Genomic DNA, 13,117 nt, shown 5'->3' on the forward strand with positions numbered 1-13,117 from the left:
AGAAGAAAACTGAAAGTACAGTATTATAAGATTCTTATACTATATTTGAAGTGGTACCATATTACTTGATGGTACACTGTGATAAAGTTCATGATGTATACTATAAACCCTAAAGCATACACTAAAACATCAACAAAAAAAAAGTTATAGCTAATAAATCAACAAAGGAGGTAAAGTGGAATCACAAAAATACTCAGTTCTTCCAAAAAACAGAAGAAGGGGAAAAAACTGATGCAACAGGAACAGAGGGAAAACAAAGAGCAAGACACAAAATTTAAATTCAGATACCTACATATCAATAATCACATTAATTGTAAATGATATAAACAGCCCAATTAAATAAAAGGCAGATGTTGCTAGATTGGATAAAAAAGCAAAACCCAACTATAAATTGCCTGTAAGAATCTAACTTTAAATATAAAGACACAGATACCTAGACTAAAAATAAAAGGACAGAAGAAAGAGATACCACAATAACTCTAATAATGAGAAAGCTAGATTTGCTACATAAATAGCAAATTTCAAAGCAAAGAGTATTAATGGGGATAAAGAGAGTCATTTTACAATGATAAATGGGTCAATCCAAGAATAGAAACATCAAAATCCTGAATGTTTATGTAACTAAAAACAGATTTTTGAAATATATGAAGCAGTAATTGACAGAACTGAGTGGAGAAACAGTCCAAAAATATTAGATTTCAACACACCTGTTTCAATAATTGATAGAACAATCAGAAAATCAGTAAGAATACAGAAGAATTGAACATGGTTATCAGTCATCTTGACATAACTGATATTTATGGAACACTCTACAAACAAAAGAATAAGCAGTTTTTAAAGTGCATAAGATAAATTTACCAATAGACTATATTCTGGAACACAAAACCAGTCTCATTAAAATTAAAAGGATTTAAGTCATACAAAGTACATATTCTGACTGAGATGGATTTAACTAGAAAATAATCATTGTAAATCAATCCATACAAAGACAGTTACACAAGTGATTAAAATAGCTTCAACTGCAATTAAGCCCAAGCTGGAAAACAACTCAAATATTCTAATATTTCCAAATATTTGGAAACTAAATGACATGTTTCTCAATAAATGATGAATCAAAGAAGAAATCACAATGGAAACTAGAAAATATATTTACTAATTTACTAATAGAAGAGAAATGGAAGTTCAGCATATCAAAATTAGTGAAATTTACCTAAAGGAATACTCAGTGGAAATTTTATTTTACTAACTGCCTGTATTAGAAAGGATAAAGGTCTCAAATCAGTAACTTCAGCCTCTACTTTAAGAAACTAGAAGAAAGAGAACAATGAAACTCACCATAGTAAACAGAAGAAAGGAAAAAATGGAGATCAAAAATAGAAAAAGAAAACAAGAAAATAGAGAAAACCATGGAAACCAAAGTTTGTTCTTAGAGATGATCATTAAAATTGATGAAATCTCTACTCAGACTGCTAAGAATAATAGAGAGAGAAAGAGAGAGAATACAAACGACCAATATCAAGAGTGACAGAAGTGACATCACTATAGATTCTACAGATATTAAAAGGATAGTAAGGAAGTACTGTGAACAACTTACACCAACAAATTCAGCAATATACATGAAACAGGTTCCTTGAAAAGGATAAAATACCAAAGCTCATTAAAGCAGAAAGATATAACCTGAATCACCAAATATTCATTTTAAGAAATAAATATGCAGTTATAAACATCCTACAAAGAAAACTCTAGGACCAGATGGCTTTATTGGTGAATGCTCCCAAACATATAAGAAACAAATATTACCATTTCTACACAAACTCTTTCAGAAAATTGAAGAGGACAAACTTTCCAAGTTATTGCAATAAGGCAGCATTATGCTAACAACAAACCCAAAGACAGTGCAAGAAAACAAAGCTAAAGATCATCTCTCATGAACACGTCTGCAAAAAAAAAGTCCTTAACAAAATGAATACAACAACACAGAAAGAGGATAATATATCAATATATGACCAGGTGAGGTTTATCTCTGGAATGTTAAGTTGGTCTTAATGTTTGAAAAATAAATGTAATTCACCCTGTTAAGAAACTAAAAGATCCAATTAAAGATGTTTAAGAAAAAAAAAAGAGTGGAATGCACATTGATCTCAAGTCCATGTGAAATGTTTTTCAAGATGGACTGTAGCTACACAGAGCAAAACAACTCTCAATAAATATTAAATGTTTAAAATCGTAAAAATATCTTTTCTACTATAAAAAAAGAAACTAAAAGAAAAGCAATACAATCCTTTCAAAAAATGAAAAAATACAGAGAAAACACGTGACAAAATCCAATATCCATTCCTGATAAGTGTAAGAATATGAACAGAATTAACTGAACCTGCTAAAAAGCATTATTGAAATATACCTTCTGCCATAGTTAATAGTGAAAGATCAAAGATCAAAACAAGGGAAGGATGTTTAGTCTTACCACTTTTATTCAGTATTGGACTGAAAGTTCTAGTAAGTGTGATAAGATAAGAAAAAGAAATAAAAGGAGTCCAGATGGGAAAAGAAGAAAAATTGTCTCTATATTCACAGATGACATAATCACCTAAGGAGAAAATTCTATGTAATCTTTTTGTAAAAAGTTACTAGAGCTAATAAGTGAGTGTAGCAAAACTGCAGAATACAAGATCAATATATAAAAATGAACTGCATGTGAAAATACTAGCAACAAAACCATCAGAAATTGAAATTTTTAAGATAATACCATTTACAATAACATTAAAAAATATGAAATATTTAAGGGTAAGTCTTAAGACACACAAACTGAAAATTATAAAACATTGCCAAGTAAAATTAAAGTCCTAGATAAGGGAGATATACTGCCATCATGGATTGGAAGATTTAATAATTGTTGTCAATTCTCCCTAAATTGATATATAGATTCAAATAAATCCCAGGAGAAATTTTGGTAAAAACTGACAATTTAATTATCAAATCCATGTGGAAATACAAAAGACCTAAAATACCTTAAACAATTTTGAAAAAGAAGAAGAAAGGACTTATACTACCCGGTTTTAAGAGTTAATATTAAGCTATAGTAATAAAGTAAGTGTGGTACAAGCATAATCATAAATCACTGGAAGAGAAAAGGTACTGACCAGAAATAGGTGAAAATAGATGTGGTCAAATGACTTATGATCATGATGCAAAAAAAGTTCAGTGGAGAAAAACAATGTTGGAAAACCAGATATCCATATGTAAAATAATGAACTTAAAGCAGTATCTCATACTTTATGAAAAAATTAACACAAAATGGATCATCGATCCAAATGCAAAACATAAAAGTATAAAACTTTTAGGAGTGGGCTTCCCTGGTGGCGCAGTGGTTGAGAGTCCACCTGCCGATGCAGGGGACACAGGTTCGTGCCCCGGTCCGGGAGGATCCCACATGCCGCAGAGCGGCTGGGCCTGTGAGCCATGGCCACTGGGCCTGCGTGTCCGGAGCCTGTGCTCCGCAACAGGAGAGGCCACAATAGTGCAAAGCCTGCGTACCACAAAAAAAATAAATAAATAAAATAAAACTTTTAGGAGAAAATCGTTGTGACATTTGGTTAAACAAAGATTTTTAGACACAACATTGGTTCCCCTCCCAAAATAATAAATTTGATAAAATGGGTTTCTTTAAAATTAAAGAACTTCTTTTTGAAAGATACTGTAAGGAAAATGAAAAGACTAGCCATCAACTCAGAGAAAAAAATTCAGTCACATACCTGAAAAATACACAGAACATACTTTTAAAAACCCTCAAAACTCAACAATAAAAAATGAAACAATGGGCAAAAGATTAAACAGACAATTCACCGAAGAAGGCACATGAAGAAACAGGAAAACATGGCTCAAACAAACGAACAAAGTAAATCTCCAGAAACTGACCCTAATAAAAGGGAGACATATGAATTACCTAAAAAAGAATTGAAAGTAATGGTCATAAAGAAATTCAGTGCGCTACAAGAGAATACAAATAGACAGCTAAACAAAATCAGGAAAACAATGCATAAACAAAACGAGAATATTACCAATGAGAAAGAAACCAGAAAAATAGCAAAACAAAAATTATCGAGCTGAAAAATATAGTAACTAAATTTAAAAATTCACTAGAGGACGATCAACAGCAGGCTGAATCAAGCAGAAAAAAGAATCAGCAAAGTCAAAGATAAGCCATTTGAAATTATCTAGTCAGAGGAACAAAGAAAAGGAATGAAGTGAAAAAGCCTAAGGGACTTATAGGATATCACCAAGATGACCAATATTCCCGTTATAGGAGTTCCAGATGGAGAAAGGGGAGTGGGTAGAGAGCTTATCTGAAAAAAATAATGGCCGAAAACTTCCCAAATCTGAGAAAGAAAATGAACATCCAGATTCAAGAGACTCAGAGGACTCCAACTAGGATGGGCCCAAAGAGGCTCAAATCAAGACATACTATAAACAGCTAGTCAAAAGTGACTTAATCTTGAAAGCAGCAAGAGAAATGTGAATCATTACATACAAAGAAGCTCCCATTTGATCAGTGGATTTCTCAGCAGAAACATTACCAGCCAGAGGGAAGTGGGATAATACATTCAAAGTACTGAAAGAAAAAACCTGCAAACCAAGAATACTATATATCCACCAGAACTGTCCTTTAAAACTGAAGGAGAAATAAAGACGTTCCCAGATAAAGAAAAACTAAGAAAGGTTATCACCACAAAGACCTGCATTACAAGAACTGCTAAAGGAAGTCCTTCAAGTTGAAATCAAAGAAGCTAGACAGCAACACACAGCATATAAAAATATAAAGATTTTGTGGTAAAGGTAAATATACAAATATAGAAATCTGTAATACTGTAATGGTGGTACATAAATCACTTTTGAGTATAGAATTTAAGAAATAAAAGCATTAAAAATTATTATAACACTATGTTAGTGAATATAAAATATAAAAAGACATAGTTTATGACACTGAACAAAGTGGGGCAAGGATGTAAAGGAATAGTATTTTTGTATGTAATTTAAGTTGTTATCAGTTCAAGATAGATTGTTATAACTATGTTTTACGTAATCCTCATGGTAAACACAATGAAAAAAACCTATAAAAGATGCCAAAAGAAAACAAGAAAGGAATTAAAGCATGTCATTACTAAAGAAAAAAGAAAATCAATAAAACACAGTGGAAAGCAGAAAGAGAGGAAAAGAGTGACCAAATATTTGCAGGACACACAGAAAAAAATTTTTAATGGCAATAGTGAGTAGTTCCCTATAAGTAACTACTTTAAATGTAAATGGTACAGTACTAAGTGGGAAGTTTATAGTAATAAATATCTACATTAAAAAAGAAGAAAGATCTCAAATCAACAACCTAACTTTACACCTCAAAGAACTAAAAAAAGAACAACAAACTAAAGCTAAAGTTAATAGATGAAGGAAATAATAAAGATTAAGCAGATATAAAGGATATGAAGAATAGAAAAAAGTATAAATGAAATTAAGTTCTTCTCAAAAGAGTATCAAAATCAACAAACCCTCACCTAGACTAACAAGAAAAAAAAACAAAATGACTCAGCAAAAATCAGAAATGAAAGAGGAGACATTACAACTTATACCACAGAAATAAAAAGGATTCTAAGAGACTACTATGAATACAACAACAGATGGAATGACCTAGAAGAAATGAATAAATTTTTAGAAATATACAACTTACCAAGACTAAATAATAGATTAGACAGATAGATAGATACAGATAAACTGAACAAAGCTACACTACAGTAAGGAGACTGAATCAGTAACCAAAAACATCCAAAGAAAGGAAAGCCCAGAACCAGATGGCTTGACAACACCACTTACATTAAAAAATTTACATCAAGGGCTTCCCTGGTGGCGCAGTGGTTGAGAGTCCGCCTGCTGATGCAGGGGACACGGGTTCGTGCCCCGGTCCGGGAAGATCCCACATGCCGCGGAGCGGCTGGGCCCGTGAGCCATGGCCGCTGAGCCTGCGCGTCCGGAGCCTGTGCTCCGCAACGGAAGAGGCCAGCAGTGAGAGGCCCGCATACCGCAAAAAAATAATAAAAAAATAAATAAACAAAAGAAAGTAAGACTACAAACCTGTATTCCTGATGAATACTGATATAAAAATCCTCAGCAAAATGCTAAAAAGAAAAAAAAAACCCAAAACAATAACACACTAATAGTCTAAGTCAGATTTACTTCTGAAATGCAAGGATGGTTCAACATACACAAATCAATCAAAGTAATTCATCTCATTATCAAAATGAAGGACAAAAACCATATGATCATCTCAACTAATATAGAGAAAGCATTTGACAAAATACAACACACTTTCATGATAAAAAACACTCAACAAACTAGGAATGGAAGGAAATTACCTCAACATAATAAAGACCATATATGAGAACCTCATAGCTAATATATTCAATGGTGAAAAAGCAAAAGCTTTCCCTCTAAGATCAAGAACAAGGCAAAGATACCCACTCTCGTCACTTCTATTCAATATAGTATTAGAAGTTCAAGCTACAGCATTAAGGCAAGTAAAAAGAAATAAAAGACATCAAAATTGGAAAGGAAGAAGTAAAATTATCTCTATTTGCAGATAACCTGATCTTATACATAGAAAACTCTAAAGTTTCTGCAACAAAACTATTAGAATAAATGAATACAGCAAAGTTGCAGTTATAAAATCAACACTTAAAAATCAGCTGTATTTACATACAGTAACAATGAACAACCTGAAAATGAAATTAAGAAAACAACCCATTTACAACAGTATCAAAAAAATAAAATACTTGGGAATAAACTTATTCAAGGAGGTGAAAGATCTGTACACTGAAAACTACAAAACAATGCTGAAAGAAATTATAGAAGACACAAATAAATGGAAAGATGTTCTGTGTTCATGGACTGGAAGACTAAATATTGTTAAAATGTCCATATTACACAATGTGACCTATATTTAATGCAATTTCTATCAAAATTCCAAGGACATTTTTACAGAATCAAAAAAAAAAAACCCTAAAATTCATATGGAATCTCAAAGGACACAAAACAGCCACAACAATCTTCAGAAAGCAAAACAAAGCTGGAGGCCTCACACTTGCTGATTTCAAAGCGTATTACAAAGTTACTACATTTAAAACATTATGACAGACCTACAGACCAATGGAACAGAGTAGAGAACCCAGGAATAAATAAACCCTCACATATGTGGTCACATGATCTTTGAGAAAGGTGCCAAGGCTACACAATAGGGAAAGAATAGTCCCTTCAACAAATGGTATTGAGAAAACTGGATATTCACATGTCCAGTTTTGAAGGAAGTAAGGAAGGAAGAAGGAAGTTGGACCCTTATTTACACCACATACAAAAATTTACATGTATTAAAGACATTTTAATGTAATACTTAAAACTATAAAACTCCTAGAAAAAAACCCTGGGGAAACACTTCATGACTTTAGATTTGGCAATGATTTCTTGGATATGACACCAAAAGCTCAGGCAACAAAAGTGAAAATAGACAATATCAAACTTAAAAACTTCTACACAGCAAAGGAAACAATCATCAGAGTGAAAAGAGAATCAACAGAATGGGAGAAAATGCACACTGCATCTTATAAGGGATTAATAGCCAAAATATATAAAGAGGGACTTCCCTGGTGGTCCAGTGGTTAAGAATCTGTCTTGCAATGCAGGGGACGCAGGTTCAATCTCTGGTCAGGGAACTAAGGTCCCACCTGCCATGGGGCAACTAAGCCCACACATCGAAACTACTAAGCCCACACACTCTGGAGCCCGCGTGCCACAGCTAAAGAGCCCACGCACTGCAACTACACAGACCACATGCCACAACTACAGACCCCATGCACTCTGGAGCCCGCACGCCACAACTAGAGAGCCCGTGTGCTGCAACTAATGAACCTGTGCTCTCTGGAGCCCACACACCACAATCAGAGAAAAGCCCGTGCACCACAATGAAGAACCTTCATGCCCCACAAAAGATCCCGCATGCTGCAACTAAGATCAGACCCAGACGCAGGTACATAAATAACATATATATATGTGTGTGTATATATATGTGTGTGTATATATATATGTGTGTGTATATACATATATATAGAACCTCTTCAATTCAACAATAAAGCAATCCAATTAAAAAATGGGCAAAGTACTTGAATAGACATTTTTCCAAAGATATACAAATGACCAACATACACAAAAAGAGCTAACTCAACATCACTAATTAAGGAAGCAAATAAAAACCTCATTTAGCTATCTCCTCACACGTTAGAATGGCCACTATTTTTTAAAAAAAAGAAAATAACAAGTGTTGACAAGGATGTGGAGAAATTGCAACCTCTGTGCACTTTTATTGGGAATGGAAAATGGTACAGCTGCTATGGAGAAAAGTATGGAAATTCCTCAGAAAACTAAAAATAGAATAATCATATGATCCAGCAATCCCACTTCTGTGTATATATATCTAAAAGAATTGAAAACAGAACCTTGAAGAGATATTTGTACACTCCTGTGTTCATTACAGCATTATTCACAACAGCTAAGAGGTGGAAGCATCCCAAATGATCATTGATGGGTAAACAGGTAAAGAAAATATGGTATATATATACAATGGAATACTATTAAGCCTTAACAAAGAAGGAAATCCTGTCATATGCTACAATACAGATGAAACTTGAGGACACTGTGCTAACTAAAATAAGCCAGTCACAAAATGACAATTTCTGCATGATTCTACTTCTGTGAGGTATTTAAACTTATCAAACTCTTAGAAACAGAAAGTAGAACGGTAGTTGTCAGATGCTGGGATAAGGGGGAAGAGGAGAACTGTTCAATGGACGCAAAGTTTTAGTTTTGAACAAAAAACTATATTCCAATCACAGTGTATAGATATTCAGCAAAAAAAAACCTTTGGCAAAAGGTTATATACTGTTAAAACGTCCTTATATAGGCTGCCTCTTTTGTTTATGTGCTGTTTGCAATTCTGATTTAATTTTCTAAGAAGTAAATTATGTTTATACAAAAAAGATCCATAGGGGAGAAAAAAATAAACTCCTACTTCATATTAGCAGAAAAATCAAATCCAGGTGAATTATAAGATTTAAATGGAGGGCTTCCCTGGTGGCACAGTGGTTGAGAGTCCGCCTGCCGATGCAGGGGACACGGGTTCGTGCCCCAGTCTGGGAAGGTCCCACATACCGCGGAGTGGCTGGGCCCGTGAGCCATGGCCGCTGAGCCTGCGCGTCCGGAGCCTGTGCTCCGCAACGGGAGAGGCCACAACAGTGAGAGGCCAAGTACCGCAAAAAAAAAAAAAAAGATTTAAATGGAAAAGACAAAACAATAAACTTTCTAAAAGAGAAAACAGAAGAATGCCTCCATAACCTTCATATAAGATTTTTTTGACATCTTTATTTAATAGAGTATAATTGCTTTACAATGGTGTGTTAGTTTCTGCTTTAAAACAAAGTGAATCAGTTATACATATACATATGTCCCCATATCTCTTCCCTCTTGCATCTCCCTCCCTCCCACCCTCCCTATCCCACTCCTCTAGGTGGTCACAAAGCACCGAGCTGATCTCCCTGTGCTATGCGGCTGAAGAAAAGTTTTTTTCAGCAGGATGCAGAAAGCGCTAACAATAAAGGAAAAGACCAATGCATTAGACAACACTGAGAACTTCTACTCATCACAAGACACCATCAGGAGGGTGAAAATACAACCACAGAGTGGAAGAGATAGCTTCATATGCAGAAGATATAAGAAATTTCTATAAATCAACAATAATAATGAAATAAAATGGACAACCCAATAGAAAGATTAGGAAAGAAATCTGAATAGGCACTTGACAAGACAGTACATCCAAATAACCAATAAACATATGAAGAGATGCTCAACCTCAGAAGTATCAACAGAAAAAGGCATTTTAAACCACAAGAACCTGTCAAAATTAGAAATCAACAATACCAATTGTTGGTAAAGATGAGGAGCAATAGGAATTCTTATATGCCATTGGTGGGAATGAAAGCTGTTACACTTTGGAAAACTATTTGGCATTATCTCTAAAATAAACAAATACGTACCCTGTGACCGAACAAGTTTACCTCTAAACATAAATATACTGAAAGTCATGTAAAGGAATGTTCTCCAAACTGGAAATCAAATTTAAAATTTTCATCAACAGCAGAACAGATCAATCAGCTGTGGTTTATTCACACGATGGAATACTAAAAAGCAATGAAAATGAACATATTATACTTGTACCCAACATGGATGAATTTCACAAATGTAAGATAAGATTTTGTTCAGCAAAAGACATCAAATTCAAAAACAAAAAGAAACAGAAGACCATTTAATATGACTTCATTTATATAATGTTCAAAAACAGAAAAACTAAGGTGGTTAGAAAAATGAGGTGTTGGAAGTCAGGATAAAGGGGCTTCTGGGAAACTTCATGCCTTATATTTCTTTTTCTTTTTTAAAATATTTATTTATTTATTTATTGGTTGCACAGGATCTTAGTTGCAGTAGGCAGGCTCCCTGGTTGCGGTTCCAGGGCTCCTTAGTTGCAGCAGGTAACCTCTTTAGTTGCGGCATGTGGGCTCCTTAGTTGTGGCATGTGAACGCTTAGTTGCAGGATGCATGTGAGATCTAGTACCCTGACCAGGGACTGAACCCAGGCCCCCTGCATTGGGAGCACGGAGTTATCCACTACGCCACCAGGGAAGTCCCAATGCCTTATATTTCTTGATCTTTGTGGTTGTTACATGTACAGATTCACTTTGTGATATTTTACTGAGCTATATGCTTAGTGTTTATGTACTTTACCTACATGTTTTATACATCAATGGAAAAAAACAATTTTAATGGTAGATAGAATAAGAAGGTCTTAACATGTATCTCATCAGAATTCCAGAATAAAGGAATACAGAGAGGAGGCTAGGAGATCTGCCTCAGATACCTGACACAAAACAAATATTAAAATATTTGCTTCCTAAGAAACGGGCTTTCAGATACAGTTCCTCAGACAACACTAAGGCAAGGGAAAGAACCTCAATCTAGCTGAATTAAAAGGTAAAGAAAGTACAACTTCAGGTGGAGGAACCAAGATGGTGGAGTAGAAGGACATGCTCTCACTCCCTCTGGCAAGAACACCAGAATCACAACTAGCTGCTGGACAATCATCAACAGGAAGACACTGGAACACACCAAAAAAGATACCCACCAACACACCAAAGAAGAAGAAGGCACAATGAGACAGTAGGAGGGGTGCAATCAGAGTAAAATCAAATCATCGACAGGAAGACACTGGAACACACCAAAGAAGATACCCACCAATACACCAAAAAAGAAGGCACAATGAGACAATAGGAGGGGTGCAATCAGAGTAAAATCAAATCCCATAACTGGTGGGTGGGTGATTCATACACTGGAGAACACTTGTACCACAGAAGTACACCCACTGGAGTGAAGGTTCTGAGCCCCACGTCAGACTTCCCAACCTGTGGGTCCAGCAATCGGAGGAGGAATTCCTAGAGAATCAGCCTTTGAAGCCTAGTGGGAATTGACTGCAGGACTTCAACAGGACTGGGGGAAACAGAGACCCCAAACTTGGAGGGCACACACAAAGTAGTGTGCATATCGGGACCCAGGGGAAGGAGCAGTGACCCCAGGGGAGACTGAACCAGACCTACCTGCTAGTGTTGGAGGGTCTCCTGCAGAGGCAGCGGGTGGCTGTGGCTACCATGGGGACAAGGACACTTGTCTAGCAGCAGGAGTTCTGGGAAGTACTTCTTGGTGTGAGCCTTCCCAGAGTCTGTCATTAGCCCCACCAAGGAGCCAGGGTAGGCTCCAGTGTTGGGTTGCCTCAGGCCAAACAACCAACAGGGAGGGAACCCAGCCCCACCCATCAGCAGTCAAGTGGATTAAAGATTTACTGAGCTCTGCCCACCAGAGCAACAGTCAGCTCTACCCACCACCAGTCCCTCCCATCAGGAAACTTACACAAGGCTCTTAGATAGCCTCATCCACCAGAGGGCAGACAGCAGAAGCAAGAAGAACTACAACACTGCAGCCTGTGGAACAAAAACCACATTCACAGAAAGATAGACAAGATGAAAAGGCAGAGGGCTATGTACCAGATGAAAGAACAAGATAAAATCCCAGAAAAACAACTAAATGAAGTGGAGATAGGCAACCTTCCAGAAAAACGATTCAGAATAATGACAGTGAAGATGATCCAGGACCTTGCAAAAAGAATGGAGGCAAAGATCTGGAATATGCAAGAAATGTTTAACAAAGACCTAGAAGAATTAAAGAACAAACAGATAAACACTACAATAACTGAAATGAAAACTACACTAGAAGGAATCAATAGCAGAATAACTGAGGCAGAAGAATGGATGAGTGACCTGGAAGACAGAAAGGTGGAATACACTGCTGTGGAACAGAATAAAGAAAAAAGAATGAAAAGAAATGAAGGCAGCCTAAGAGACCTCTGGGACAACATTAAATGCAACAACATTCGCATTATATGGGTCCCAGAAGGAAAAGAGACAAAGAAAGGACCCGAGAAAATATTTGAAGAGATTATAGTCGAAAACTTCCCTAACATGGGAAAGGAAATAGCCACCTAAGTCCAGGAAGCACAGCAAGTCCCAAACAGAGTAAACCCAAGGAGGAACACATCGAGACACATAGTAATAAAATTGGCAAAAATTAAAGATAAATTACTGAAATCAGCAAGGGAAAAACAACAAATAATATACAAGGGAACTCCCGTAAGGTTAATAGCTGATTTCTCAGTAGAAATGCCACAAGACAGAAGGGAGTGGCATGACATACTTAAAGTGATGAAAGGGAAAAACCTACAACCAAGATTACTCTACCCAGCAAGGATCTCATTCAGATTCGATGGAGAAATCAAAAGCTTTACAGACAAGCAAAAGCTAAGAGAATTTAGCACCACCAAACCAGCTCTACAAAAAATGCTAAAGGAACTTCTCTAAGTGGGAAACACAAGAGAAGAAAAGGACCTACAAAAACAAACCCAAAACAATTAAGAAAATGGACAAAG

General features: G+C 35.7%; 1 protein-coding gene across 6 annotated transcripts in view; it reads right to left on the reverse strand.

Annotated features, from left to right (window-relative positions):
• The window catches only part of DCAF6 (DDB1 and CUL4 associated factor 6), a 173,037-nt gene that overhangs the window by 97,820 nt on the left and 62,100 nt on the right, over nucleotides 1-13,117 (reverse strand). Inside the window, exon 1 of one of the 6 annotated variants that reach the window (XM_079939963.1) lies at nucleotides 10,125-10,232. The exons of the other annotated variants lie outside the window; for them this stretch is intronic. The gene's annotated coding sequence lies outside the window, so the exon portion shown is untranslated. Of the gene's footprint in view, nucleotides 1-10,124; nucleotides 10,233-13,117 lie in introns of those variants that run through there. 6 annotated transcript variants of the gene reach the window in all.

The sequence above is a fragment of the Stenella coeruleoalba genome (assembly GCF_951394435.1).
Source record: "Stenella coeruleoalba genome assembly, chromosome: 1".
Lineage (NCBI taxonomy): Eukaryota > Metazoa > Chordata > Mammalia > Artiodactyla > Delphinidae > Stenella > Stenella coeruleoalba.